The sequence below is a fragment of the Octodon degus genome, unplaced genomic scaffold, assembly GCF_000260255.1.
Source record: "Octodon degus isolate 3935 unplaced genomic scaffold, OctDeg1.0 scaffold00199, whole genome shotgun sequence".
Classification (NCBI taxonomy): Eukaryota; Metazoa; Chordata; class Mammalia; order Rodentia; family Octodontidae; genus Octodon; species Octodon degus.
Genome location: NW_004524775.1, coordinates 2,386,330 through 2,400,313, shown reverse-complemented (window position 1 = coordinate 2,400,313; position 13,984 = coordinate 2,386,330). Strand labels below are relative to the sequence as shown.

The 13,984-nt window shown below is 49.7% G+C and overlaps 1 protein-coding gene across 1 annotated transcript in view; it reads left to right on the top strand.

The window, feature by feature from the left end:
* Oca2 (OCA2 melanosomal transmembrane protein) overlaps positions 1–13,984 on the top strand; it is a 276,342-nt gene that overhangs the window by 240,694 nt on the left and 21,664 nt on the right. The window lies entirely within an intron of this gene.

Sequence of the window (13,984 nt, the reverse complement as noted above, 5' to 3'; positions counted from 1 at the left end):
CAGGCGACACGCTGGTGTTCTCAATGTGTGGTACTTGCTCCAGCCCCTCCACCGGCAGGAGCAGCCTAGGACCTGCGCAGCTCTCACCGCCCCGAGTCCTAGCTCTTCATTTGCAGTGCACCTTGTCTGCAGGGTTCAAGGCTGTACTTTGGGAGGAAGCCAAGGCCTGCGAGCCCTGGGTGCCCTCCACCACTGAGTCCCCACAGCCTCGTGCAGCCCTTCTTTGTCGCTCTATGATCCATACTGGAGGAGGGCTGGAGCGCGATCTGTCAGCTTTCACCGCGGCAACGGGTACCTGCGATGGGAAACTCACAGGGAGAAGAGGTGGGCGTTGGTTTGCTCTTTTGAACATTTTGGTTCCTGAATGGTTTGTCCCAGTGCTCTGGGTCTGTGGTGGGGAGCACGGGGCGGGGAAGCATGTGGCAGGACAAGGCACTCACTTCGTGGCCAAGAAAAAGAAGAGGAGAGGAAGGGGTGGGCCCACAGCCCCACCCTGGGCTCCCTGGGCTCCGCAGCCCGCCCACCCCACCACGGCCCACAGCTTCTGCCATCTCGCGGCCACACAGCTCGGAGGCACACTGTGCTGTTGCCTATGGGCTTTCCATGTGGACACCAGGGCAGGCAGCAAACACAGCTTAGTCGCCAGGCACTCAGCAAAGATGCCACAGAAGGCACTGAAAGGTAGGATCTTTACTGATTCTTTTCTTCCATAGGAAAAGTTGAGATTTAAATACAGATGCGTCTGACTTACGATGCGATGCATTCTGATAAACCCAGGCAAGCTGAAAGTGGGAAGTGCAGTTAGTACGTCTGAACGGTAACTCAGCTCCGCAGCACCTGCACTGATGAGCACTGCGCAGCCGCCTTTCTAGTCCTGTGGTGGGCGCTCCTGGCCTTGCTAGCCAAGGGGAAGATCAAAGTTCAGAATTCAAAGTGTGTGTCCCAGGTACGTTGCTCTTGTTGCTGGAACAAAATACCCAACACCCCAAATTAAGGAAGGAAAAGTTTATTTAGCTCACAGTTCATGTGGTGGGAAACAGCAACAAGCAAAGGGAGTGGCAGCGCCTGAGGCAGCTGGCAAGCCTGTCCCCGCCTCATGCTGTGCGCAGGTTGTCTGCTCCAGGGCAGGGTAGCACTCACACCCAGAGCCCCAGCGTTGGGTCATGAATCAACCACAAGCTTTAGGAGTTGCCCCAGTGACTGACTGCATGAGGCTTCAGGGGGACAACGAGCCACAAGCCGTAACAGAACGGCATCTTCTCAGTGCACATCGAGTATGCACGTTGTCAGGTCAGAAAAAGCAAACCGAATGACCGTGAGTTAGGAAGCTTCTGTGCCTTCCACTCAGTTGCAGCACCCATCACGAGGGGAGGTACCCACGGGATGCAGCCCTGCCCTCGGACGGTGCCGCCTCGCTTCCAGTCAGATGTGTGCATGGAAACGGTCCTGCTAAGAGGGCCTGTGAGGAGTGGCGGCTCCAGAATGTGCTTGGACTGTACAGCCCCCAGCCCCAGTGGGGACCGTTGCCAGAGCTCTGCTTCCCCTAGTCCTCTGCTCTTAGGCCTTGGAGCATGGATCTGCTTCATGTTCTAGAACGATCTTGCATACCAGGGAGGAGAGAGGTTGCTGTTGCAGAGGAGCCTTTTCTGAGGGAGTGAGGGTGATGTGTAGCCTGCCTGCAGACACACTGCCTACCAGCAACCATGCTGAGGAGCTGGGCTGCTGGATGAGGGGGGCACCCAGGACACCCCCAAGTTTGAGTTTCTGGGTCAAGAAATGGTCAGTAGTAATGCTGTTTGTTTGTTCTGAGGATTGATCCAGAGACCTTTTAAGGTTTTAAAACAGGATCTCATTAAGTGCCTGCATTGCACAGGTGGGCTTACTGTGTGACCCTCCCATCTTGGCCCCCCAGAGTGCTGGTATGACGTCGTGCACCCTCGCGACCAGCTCAGGAAGAGTGCCTTGTACTCACACAGGGACACTTGGGCTGGGGGGCTGGATGAGAGGAGAGGGTGAGAGGAGGCTCCCAGGGCTTAATAATTCAGCCAAAGGAAGGCCCAGCGAGATAGCTCAGTGGACCAAGGTGCCTGCTTAGGCAGAGCGCAGTGGCCAGGGTTCAATCCTTGGCATGCTGTGCCGGCCCTGCCCCCGGGGCATGCTGAGACAGTGACTGAGACCAGGCGTGGTGGCGCAAGCCTGTAATCCCAGCATTTGGGAGGCTGAACACAGGAGGAGCAGTCCAGTCTATGTAGTGAGACCCTGTAACAAATACAAAATAACAATAATGATGATAATTCAGGCAAAGGAAAGACATACAAACTGTGTAAAATAAAAATTGTCATGAAAAGACCCAGTGAACACTGAACAATGACAATGTCTATGAGAAGTATAGAAAATGCAGGTCCTCCCTTCTTGGGGCACAGCGAGCGGTGGGAATGCTTGCTTCAGGGTGTCACGTCGACATGGGTGTGATGCAGAGCCCACAGCGGGCAAAGTGGAGACGCCCGGGTGCAGCGAACACGAGAGCTCGCAGGCTTGGCCCCCGGGGACAGCCTCCTGGCCAGGGCTTCCGCCCGCCTCAGCCCAAAGGAAGGCTCGCTCTGTTCTGCTTCTCAACCAGGTATCTGATCAACTGGGAGAATTTGTTTCAGGCCATTTAATGCAGAAAGAGCTAGAAACTGAAAAGACAAAGCTGCAAAGTAAGTTTTGTCTTGGTGCTAAAGAGGAAAAATGCATTTGTGTTTTCATAAGTCCTCTAAAATATGACCTTGAACATGGAGCTTGTAGCTAGAAACGGGCACCTCAGAGGGCCGCGGCCTCTCCTCAGGAGCGTAGGTCTCCCAAGTGTGTTTTCTGCTTGGAAGTGAGGACACCGATTCAGCATGTGCATGTGCAGCCTTCTTGTGTGGTGCTCGGCACGGAAGCCAGAGCCTTGCCCACCCCAGGCACGGCGGGCCCAGCTGCGGCCCTCTACCTCAGGAAGTGCCTGGCTCTGCGAGGTGCTTCCGCTTGTCTGAACGCCGAGTGAGCAGGTGACGGCTGCGCTGCCCAGCCTCCGTGCTCGTGGTTCACTGGACGCGGGAGCTGTGGCTCCCAAGTGGTGGCCCAGCAGCGCTCCTGAGTGTCAGAGTCACACATCGGTGTAATCCTGCTCTGCATTAATTTCTTCCAAGTCATTTGGAGTTGCCGACAGACTAAGGAAATTTGCCCGTAAACTTCCAGCTCCGCGTTCTTGGGGTGGGCCTGTCCACTCCCAGAACCACCGCCTGCACAAGTGGCATTCCTTAGCTAGCACCAGGGCCGCATGGCGTTATCTGTGCTCACCTCTTGGGAGGTGTACTTGGCTGTCACTGACCCCAGGGCACCGAGAGTCCATCTCGGGATCCCCCCGATGCTTCTCTAGAAGATGGGGCGGTGTCGGCCTCTCTGTAGGTCTCAGAGGCGCCCTAGTGCGGAGCTGCTTGGTCCAGGGATGCGCATGTGCATGGAAGTTGGGGCGCACAAAGTTTTCCTCTTCCTCCTGTGTGTAGGCTCTTTGCTGATGTGACTTACCAAACGAAGACCTTCCCTCCTTGGAGAATTTTCTCTATAGAACCCCGAGGATCCTGATCCCTTCTGCCCTGCCCCAACCCAAGACAAACAGTCTTTCTATTTGGCTTCTGCTGATGCTCTCAGCCCACCTATGTGCTTAGCTCTAATTTACCTCTAATCACGCCTACTTCTGAATTATTTGACCAGGAACTCTATGGCCAAAATAAACTGTGGAGAGCAAACGGGTGTTGAGCGTTGCACGGGGGCCAGCCTGGGGTGCAGACCCCCCTCCCTTGGCCTCGGCCCACCTGGCGCTGCTGCAGATCCCCAGAGGCCATCTTGGCACACAGCAGGCAGCCATGCAGGAAATGCACCTGGAGAAGCTAGAAAACTGGAAATGCAGGGCTGCAAAAGCATAGAGGGTCAGAGAGGCGGAAAGGTGCGGGCCCACTCAGCTTATCTCATTCTGACTGCCTCCCCCGGAGCACCCACCAGGACAGCCCTGTTGAAGGCAGGAAAAGTCAGAGCGGGAGCGTAAGGGCTCCGTTGCACCTCCCCGAACAAGTGAGCCTCACCCCTGCCAGACCCTTCACTTGGTGCAGTGTGTTCCCCAGCTCCAACCTGCGTGGCTGTGACAGTGGGGGCAGGGGACAGGCTGAGCGGAAAGGCCCCGGCCCCGTGGCTGACCCAGACCTGCTGGGAAGTGTGTTTGCTTACCTAGCACCTCGGGGGCCCATCAAGCTGACGGTCAGGATCAACCCACCCAAGGACAGCTTTCCAGGTCTGTAGCCACCCAACCAAGAATGGAGACCATGGGTTAGGTACCCTCTGGGAGCGAGAACCCTGTCTACATGGGCTTACCTGCTTGTTGCCCCACACCCCAGATGCTGTGGGCTCTGCTCATAGCTCACACTAACTTCCAGCTCTGGAGAGCCCGTGAGACTTCCGCTCGGAAGTGACTGACTGTAGAGCTTCCTTTTGCAGAGGTGGAAGAACAAACAGCTGAGCTGGACACATATCTGGCCGTGAGACAATCTCACTGCGGAGTAACTCTGCTGGTGGGGGGGGGGGCAAACTGCAGGCCTGGGAGGGCCTTGGGGAGTGTGCAGCGCGAGGGGGGCCCTGCAGAGTCCTGTGGCGCAGTGGAAGCAGGGAGGTGGCCACAGAGGGAATCCGCCCCCACACCACGATTCCAGCCTCCTAGGAGTACGGCAGTGATGGTTTCCGAAAAGTGGGGAAAGCTCATGAAACGAATGAGTGCGTGAGGGAATGAATGAGCCATACATGGGCTTGGGAGTGGATGCAGGGCTGAGCTGCACGGTGCTGGCGGCAGGGTCCTTGCCTCGAAGGCTATTATTCTGTGCTTAGGACAGTTGAAAGCAAGGGCCCCTAACACAGCCAGTGCTGCCCCGGCGTATCTTCAGCAGCACCTGCAGAATCACTGTTTTGTTCTCAACTAAATGCTGAACATTTTGACAGAGAAAAGACTTGGCTAGGATCCATCTGAAATTATTATTATTTTTTAATGGTGGAAGACTTTCCATGCAATTTTCTTTTAGTGACTGGTTCATCCTTTTTACCAAGGGGGAATCGTAAACTTTCCTAAAGAATGTAGATAATGTTATCATTGTCAGATTTTAGTATCCGTCGCCAAATGCTCATAAGGTGACAGCTATGTAATTTGCAATCAGTTTTACCTGCTTTTTATTTGTAAAGATATAGCCAAGTTATGATAACTTTCTGGTGTATTTGGGAAGAAAGCCTCCTGCCACAGAAGAGGCCAGCTTTGAGTCGCAGAGCCTGGCTGAGCGCCGGCCACATCACTCACCCCATTAGTTCTGCCCAGTCTCCTTCCTCCAAAGCTGGTGGGATAAGCGAGATAAATCGACACTGTCAGCGATCACAAAAATGCGATTTCCACTTGGATAAGCTGCTCAGGGAGCTGTTGGACCTGCAGGCATCGGGCTGGTCACGGCGTCTGGTTACTCCTCTCTAGAAGTCTTACTGGCACACTGCAGAGGCATCTGGGAGCCTGGGTCAGGCCCGGGCTCCTGCGCGGCACCGCTCTTCTGCTCCACATGCCCCTCCACCCCACCGAAGTCTTTGCCATGGACTCTTACTGTTGGGTTCCGCCGAACTCAGCCGAGTTTTATGGGGCTACAGCTCAGGGACAGGGTTAGCCTTTCCTCAGCACCTAGGTGCTTACATCCTGATAGTGTAAGCCACGTGGATGTGGTGACTGTGGCTCACTGTGCTGCGTCCTGCCACTAAGGCATATTATGGGTTGGATGTAGGATTTCTCTCAAAGGCCTCATGCTTTCAGGTGGGGCTTTTGGAAGGTGACTGGCTGAGGGGATGCTGCGTTCCTCAGTGGGTGAGTCCCCATGAGCGCGCGGGTGAATGCGCAATTAGGAGGCGGGCCTGGCGGGGGAAGCAGGTCCCTGGGGGTGTGGCTTGGAGGGCTTGTCTCCCACCCAACTCCTCCCTGCTCACTTTGCTTCCTGCCCACCATGGCATGGCAGCTCCCCTCTTCCTGGCCCTTCTACCACACCATTTCCGCCTTGGAGCCAATGGCCATGAGCACAAGTGTGAGCCCAATCAGCTTCCCCTTTCTGAGCTGTGGTGAGTGTTGGGTATTTTGTCCCAGCAACAGGAAGGCAGCTGAGAACAGGTGTGACTGCAAACGGTAACTGTCGCCATTTTTAGGTTAGATGTTTATCTCTTTTTTAAATTGTGAGGGTTTTCTGCTGTGTTTTGATGGAGTTTTATATTTTCAAATGCAATTTGCCAGGTATGTGATATGAAAAATTTTCTAAAGTTTTGTCTCTTCATTTGTGTAGTGGTATCTTTCCAGACAAAAGTTTGGAATTCTGATTAAGTGCAATTCATGCACCTTCTCATTTGTGAATCACGATTTTAATGTTATGTCTAAGAACTCTATTCCTAACACAAGGTCACTGAGGTTTTCTCTTAGATGTTTTCCCTACAAGATTTATGTTTGATCTCTAGGTGCCGGGCACCTTTTGAGCTTACTTTTGTATATGGCACGAGACAGGAGAGAAGATTCACTTTCATTTGAATATAGATATCTAATCAGTATAGCAGCATGTGCTGGTAAGGTAGTTATTATTTTCATTAAATGTTTTTGCAACTTTTAAAACAAATTCAATGAAAATAAAACCCAGCAGTTAGAAGGTGACCCTGGGAATAGACATCCAGCATGGCTTCGATGAGCTCTCATTTGTCCCCGAGGACGCAGGGCTGAGTCCCTGCAGAGGGTGCACCGACCCTGGGGAGCAGGGGAGCTCTTCATGAGCGCCTCCTTGCTGACCCCCGACGAGGCTGCGGCTGCAGAAGGTGAAGGACGCGCAGAACTGTACGCCGCCTCCTACACTGCGAGTGCTCGCTGAGCTGCACGCGTGCGCAGGGTGTCTGGACCGACGGGGGCAGGTGTTCCCGGCTGGGGTTGGCTGGCCGCTAACCTCAGCTGACCACAAGCGGCCCCTAGAGGCCAGACTTAGAACCTGTTTGGAGCAGAAGCCAGGAAAAATACAGCCATCAGGAGAAATGGTCTCACCGAGGAGCTCAGCGTGAGCCTCGCGCGTCCGGGCTTTCAAAGCAGACCCTGCAAGAGCAGCGTGCGCACGCGATTGGTGGAAATAATAGTCACACAATCAAGGGAGAGCATGAGGACCAGCACGCACCCGAGAGAGGATGTCAGCAGACAGAGTCGTTGCACAAAATGAATCAAATGGAAATCTTGCAGTTGAAAAGTACAGTACTGAAATAACCCCACTAGAGGAAAGCAGCACTAACAGGCTGAGGTTCTATGCAATTAAAGGGAATTTCATTGTATAGCTGAAAAAAGCCCTGTCATTAGAATTTTGTTTGAAATCCCTAGTGTGTCCATCTTAAAATTATTAATTCTTTCATGAAGAACAGAATATTGGGGCCGGGGAGATGGCTCAGTAGAATAAGTGCTTCCCTGGCAAGCGCAAGCGTCTGAGTTCAATCCCCGGTTCCACCCCCACAAAAAAGCCAGAATAACTTTCCATTTACATGTGTCTTATTTACATCCTTTTGTGATATTTTATGGCTTCAGTGTACAAGTCTTTCACTATCTCAGTTAGACATATTTCCTTTTTTTTTTTAAAGAATACAAAATGGTGATAGAAAAAAACAGCATTAGAAACGATACAAAATTTCACTTAACCAAGTGTTAGTTGCTCAGGCTACCAGATGGAAATGTGCGATCCTTTAAAGAAACAACAAAACAAAACAGTAACGAAAAGTCGTAAGAAATTCAAAAGACAAAAAATAAAAAGAAAATAAATTTAACCATTAACTGCTCCTTTCAAAAGAAATTGACAGTACAGGGGCTGGTGAGCTAGCTCAGGGGTCCAAGGCGCCTGCTTGGCCAAGATTAGGCAGACACAGGGTCGTGGTTCCATTCCCAGCCCCGCAAGCCACGCCAGCCCCTCCCCCAGGGTGGGCTGAGCCCCCTCCCAAGAAATGGGCAGTACAATTATCCAAACTATTCTGCAAGTGTACCTAAATATATCTTTTCCCTTCTTTCATTTGAGCCAGACATATTTCTAAGGTGTTCTTTGTGTATTATGGATATCAACACCTGAGCAGTGAATTAGGAAAATGCAAATCAGAACCACAACACAACACCACTTCACGCCTATCAAATTGGCTACCATGTTGTGTGGGTTTGCCTTTTCATTGTTGAGTCCTTTGATGCAAAATAGTTTTCAACTTGAATGGAATCTAATTCATCATTTTTTTCCCTTTTATTTCCTGTGCATTTGGTAACATATCCAAAAACAGTTGTGAAATCCAGTGTCACAAACCTTTTCCTCTGGGGCTGGGGAGGTGGCTTGGTGGCAGAATTGCCTGCCTGGCAAGCCCGAGGACCCAGGTTCGGTCCCCGGTACCACATCCCTGGCCAGCCCTAGAACCCCAGGCGCTCTGTGTTAATCCTGAAACCCGGCGGGGTGGCACATGCCTGTATTCCCAGAACTGTGGAGGCTGAGACAGCAGATCATTCCGCATCTATGCTTCGTAGGGAGACCTGTGTCAGAAAAGAAACAATAACAATAAGTTTCTCTTCTGGAGGGTTAACAACCTAAATTTGCAGACCAAAGTTAGAAAAAAAGGAGGGCCACAAAGGAAAGCTAAGATTTTGGCCCTAGCCTTCCAAAGTCAATTAAGACTCAGGACATATGAGAACTTGTGCCATAACGTCATGTAACTCGGTAGTGTCCCAAATTTTCTGATCAAGGAGATTATGGGCCAAAGAGGAAAGTGATCGATGATGTAGAGTGTGCCTAAGGAGAGTCACATGGAGAGAAAACATTCTCTCAGGTTTTCACGGAGAATACATTGGCCAAGCAATGGCGGTGACTCATTCACATGGCTGACACTGACAAAGGATCTACAATCTGAGGTACAGGATCTCAGGATAAATCCTGAGGGGATTTCACTGACCTTATCAGATCCAAAAGCTACAACTGTTGTTGCATAGGTCTTGTTTTGTCTTGGTCTTAACCATCTAGCAGAAAAGTATAAAAAACAAAGCATAAGAAGTAAAGCCATGGTGTTATGTTGAGCTGTAGGGGACTCAGGTCAACAGTTTCTGTCATTGCCAGTGAAGCAGAAGACCCAATACTATTATGGACTACTGGACTCTTTTAGAATATTTTGCTGAGTTTACACACCTATAATATTCAAATAACGGAACTTAAAAAAAAAGGGGGACACAGATGAATGTTCATTTTGTATCTGTGTATTCAAAATGGTTAGGATAGATATATAGTTACATTCTCTTAATGAATAGAGGGATTTGTTCTAATTGTGTTTATAAATAGGATATCATGTCTGCATCTTGTACAGCAAATAACCTCTAGGTAGAATGTATGCAGTGTGTTAATTATTGAAACTGTCCTACCAATTTGGTTTGAAACTGTCTCATTGCCATTTGTTTCTCAATAAAATTATGGAAAAAAATGTTAAATACAAAAGAAGCCACCAATTTACAGTCAAGAGCCTAAAAAGTGAACTCCATACTTGTGAAAATTCAGCTTGTCCCCAGTCACTCTTTCCTAAGCTGAACTGTCAGTAATGATGCAACAACTTTGAAACTAGGACATTTACGTGCTGGCCAAACAATCCATCAGAAATTACTTGAATTACTTGAGAGAAGAAAAGCAGTCAGACTTGTACAGCTGAATGGGCCTCAGAAGGTTACTGAATTCAACCCTTCTCCAGTAATCTCTTAGTCTGGACACACACACACACACACACACACACACACACACACACACACACGGTTTAAGGTTCAGAACAGGTAGATGATAAAAACCTATCACCTGACATTTATCTGGCAGATAAAAGTTGGCAGATTTTCCTTTTCTGGGCCTTAATCTATATTTTAGAAATATGGAATAGAATCCATATTTATTTCTTTTTGTTGTTGTTGTTTTGGATAGCTAGTTATTATCACACTGGGATCTACACTTATGTTGTTCAAAGAATAAAAAACCAGAGGCAATACAGAAAAAACAAACAAACAAACCCCCACCATTTTCCTCTGTATTTTCTTCCTAATGATGTATAGCTTCAGCCCTTGGATCGGTTTTGTTTGATTTATATGTTTGGTGTAAGATCAAGTTCTGCCTTCACTCTTTTGCATGCTGATATTCAGCTTCTCAACGTCATTTGTTAAAAAGACTGTTCTTTTTTTTTTTTTTTTTCATTTAATCATCTTGGCTTCCTTGTTGAAAACCATTCAACCATATCTGTGAGGGATTATTTGTGGCTCTGTCTTTGTTTTGTGTGATCTTTTGTTTTTTGAAAATCAAACATTTGAAGAATAGCCACATCTCCCTGTCACTGTTGAGTGGCTTTTTTCTAATTCCTCGTCATAGTTGATTGCTTTTTATGTCATAAGTTCCCTGAGAGTCTCCCGCTTGCTTTTTCGCTGGTCTTTGGCTCTTCTGTTTCCCGACAGGTAATCTCTTGCTTCCGGATCTGCAGATCTGGAGGGCTACAGCCCCCGTGACCTTCCTGGCTACGTTCATTGCTTCTAACTTCTTTTCAGACTGCGATCAACCTGTGTCCCTGGTGGCCTTCTGAGCTTCAAGTTAAGTGTCAAAGAGACCAGTCTCACGGGCGACTATCAGATAGCTTAGGACACGGCCAAACCAGTCGCTTCTGTTTCCTGTGGCTTATGGGGGGACTTTGGCCTCAGGCGGCTGGCTCTCCAAGTGTGTCATGACAGGGAGGGTACAGGGCAAGGGGGGGTAGAAGCACCACAAGGCAGGAAGCTTGGGGTAAATGTTTTCTTGGTGGCTTGCCAGGGGCTGTAGATCTTGATTTCTAGAGCACCTGTTGAGCCGTTTTAGTTGGCTTATATTTATTTAGTGTTTCCATGGGGGGACAAGAGTGTGGTGCTGCCGGCGCATCATTCCCTTTTGTAGCAAGATAATATTCCCCTGCATAGATGTACTTTGGTTTAGCCATGTGTGCGAGTGGAAAGCTGGGCCCTTTCCGCCTTCTGGCTGGGATAGTGTTGCTACGAGCTGCGGCGCGTGACTCTGTACCCCTTCCCCGTATTTTGTGACTGTGCCTCGTGGTGGACTTGCCAAGCCTCCTTTGCTTTTGAAATGCATTTTCCTGGTCATAGAAGTCTGTGTTGATACGTTTTTCTTTCTAGAGCTGCAAAGATGTCGTCTTGCCATCTTCTGTCTTGTGTAGTCTGACGTAAGGTCTGTTTGTCATTCTTATTTTTCGTATTCTGTGTATAATATAGTTGTTTTCCCTGCCTGTTTTCACAGTTTTCTCTGTTGTCCTGTTTTATTTTCAGAAGTCTGAATATAATATACTTAGATTTTATTTACTTCTTCTTTTGACATTTGCTATTTCCTGTGTTCTTTGGATTTGTGGTTTGGCACCACTAGTTCCTGGAGATTCCTGGCTATTTTCTCCTGCCCATTTCCCCCTATTATCAACTTCTGGGATTCCGCACATTAGATAGAGACCTTGCCCCATTCTTGGATGCTGCCTGATTTATTTCCTTACTTTGTTTCCTGTGTTTTTTACTTTGCGTGATTTTTGTCGGCCCGTCTTTAGCTCCACAATTTCTTAGGTCTTCAAGCCCATTGGTGAGGTTTCAAGGGCATCTTCATCTTTGTTAACATGGTTCTCAGTTCCAGCATTCCATTTGGTTCTTTCCACACTCTCCATTTCTCTGCTTAGACCGCCCCTTTGATCTTGTATGTTGTCCACATATTTCATGAGGCTTTTAAGGTGCATTAACCTCAAGTACCAAACCTTCCAACCCGGCAGTGTTGCACCTGAGTCTGGTTTCCTCACTTGCACTGTCTTTTGAGAGTGTGCTTTGTGGTCACACCTCCCCACTGGCTTGTTGATGGCTTTTATTTAATTAATTTTTATAGTAGAGATTGAGCTCAGGGCCCTTTCACTAAGTGACATCCGAGCCCTTTGTGACACTGACCTTTTAAATGCAGGTCCTGCTAAACATCGGGTTGCCTGGGCCAGGTCTAAGCTTGCCACAGTGCTGCCTCAGCCTCCCAGTGCTGGGTCAGAGATGTGAGCCACCGTGCCTGGCTCGTGCGCACAGTTTTCATCAGATTGTTAATGGTAGAAGCTGCTCACTTCTGCCTGAAGACAGACCCATGTCTCCTGCTAGCTGTGCAACCGGGGCTGCTGCCATCCTGATTTGAGGCTGGCTGTCGCTGTGGTTATCCTCAGGGTGCTACCGTCTTCAGTGTCCCTGTGTCACCTGTGTGCAGAAGGGGGACAGTTTGCGTGGGGGCTTTCTTAGTGCTTTTGAATGTTCCTCTTTATTTCTTTGCCTTGTGCTGATCTGCACAGGAGCCCCTTTCCGTGCTCCTGCCTTTCTGCCATAATTATTCTCTGCTGGTTTTCATTGCCTCACCCTGTTCACCTGGGTTCCTTGTGACCCTCATTGAGCTCTGTCGTAGCGGCACAGTGTCCCTGGGCTGTGCTCCTCCCCAAGCAGTCACCATGATCCCCTCCTCCCCTGCTTTGCGTTCTGGGTGCTGGCCTCATGGGGTCCTACTCAGACCCTGGGGTGCAGGGTTCGTTGCTTCTCCCAGCAGTTTTGGGCTTTGGCTCCTAAGGGGATCCTGCAGAAGGATCCGGACCTCACTTCGTGCCCTCTGGTGGTGCTGACTGCCCCCTGCTGCGCCTGCACCACGACGGTGCTCTTCCGTGCTTATTCAGCAAGGCCTGGAGCAGGGAGGATGCGTGTGAAGGCCGCACTTGCCTGGTTCTCAGGGCTCCCACATTCTCCTGCTGCCTCTCATTCTGTCTTTGCCAACTGGTGAGAAGTTTGGGGCCAGACTCTTCTGAGTGATATCTGCCAGGTGTCTCCCCCGACAAGCGATGGCCACATCTCATCTCTCCTGGCAGGAGTCGCCTTTGTTTCAGCTCCAGAAGAGTTTGTTGCTCTGTTCTCTCAGCTCTGTGACAACTGCAAGGGTATCTTGACATGTGGGTTGCTGCATGCTTTTGTTCAGTGATTGGGAGAGACGCTCTTTGCAGCTTTCTTCTAGCTGGAAGTCTTGTGTGAGGATTTTACTCATCAGGACGAGGCCTGCGTTGGTATAATAATTAAGGCAAAGTGTACAGTGTGGAGAGAGAGACCGCAGAAGCTGGACTAGCCTTTTCCTGTTCTCTGCCGCGCACTTGCAGTGACTCACCTTCACATGCACTCTAGGGTGTGGGCTGCCTTTGTGCTGCTGGGTTTGTTTTTATGCTGTGGATCCTCTACCCTGGGGGGCTTACTGCTGCAGTGCCCCCCATCCGCTCCCTCATGTTGGTGCACCGTGCAAGGCGCAGGTTGAGCAGCGCCTTCATAATGAGACAGTCACAGGCTTCCTCTCCCCAGCTGCACTGGGGCACACTGTTACCTGTGCCTCCTACTGCACGGAATACCTTTTGTGGCTTTCTGTAATCCAGTAAGCCTATCCCAGGGTCTAGTGTAACAAGTATCTGGTCCATTATTTAGTAAAGAAAGACTAACTACAATTAGGTAACAATAGTCACACATCACATTGTCTTACGTGCTTGTTTGTGTGTCTTCTCTACTGCAGCTTGTGAGCTACTGGAAGCAAGCATCGCCTCTTGCTTTGCAGCATCGTGGCAGTAGCAGGTTTCAACGTATACTTTTAAAAGAACAAATAAGCTAACATGAGGCTTGCTGTGGCAGCTTCAGGGAAAGTGGGAAAGAAAAGAGTGATGAGTGATAATGGAGGAAGACTGCATGTGCTTTCCATTCCCATTTAGTAGACGCAGACCTTGCAGGATGGACGTGACTCAGCTTTGTAAAATCAGGGTATGGGTGATGGTGGTGGTGGTGGTGCTGGTGCTGGTGGTGCTGGTGCTGGTGCTGGTGGTGGTG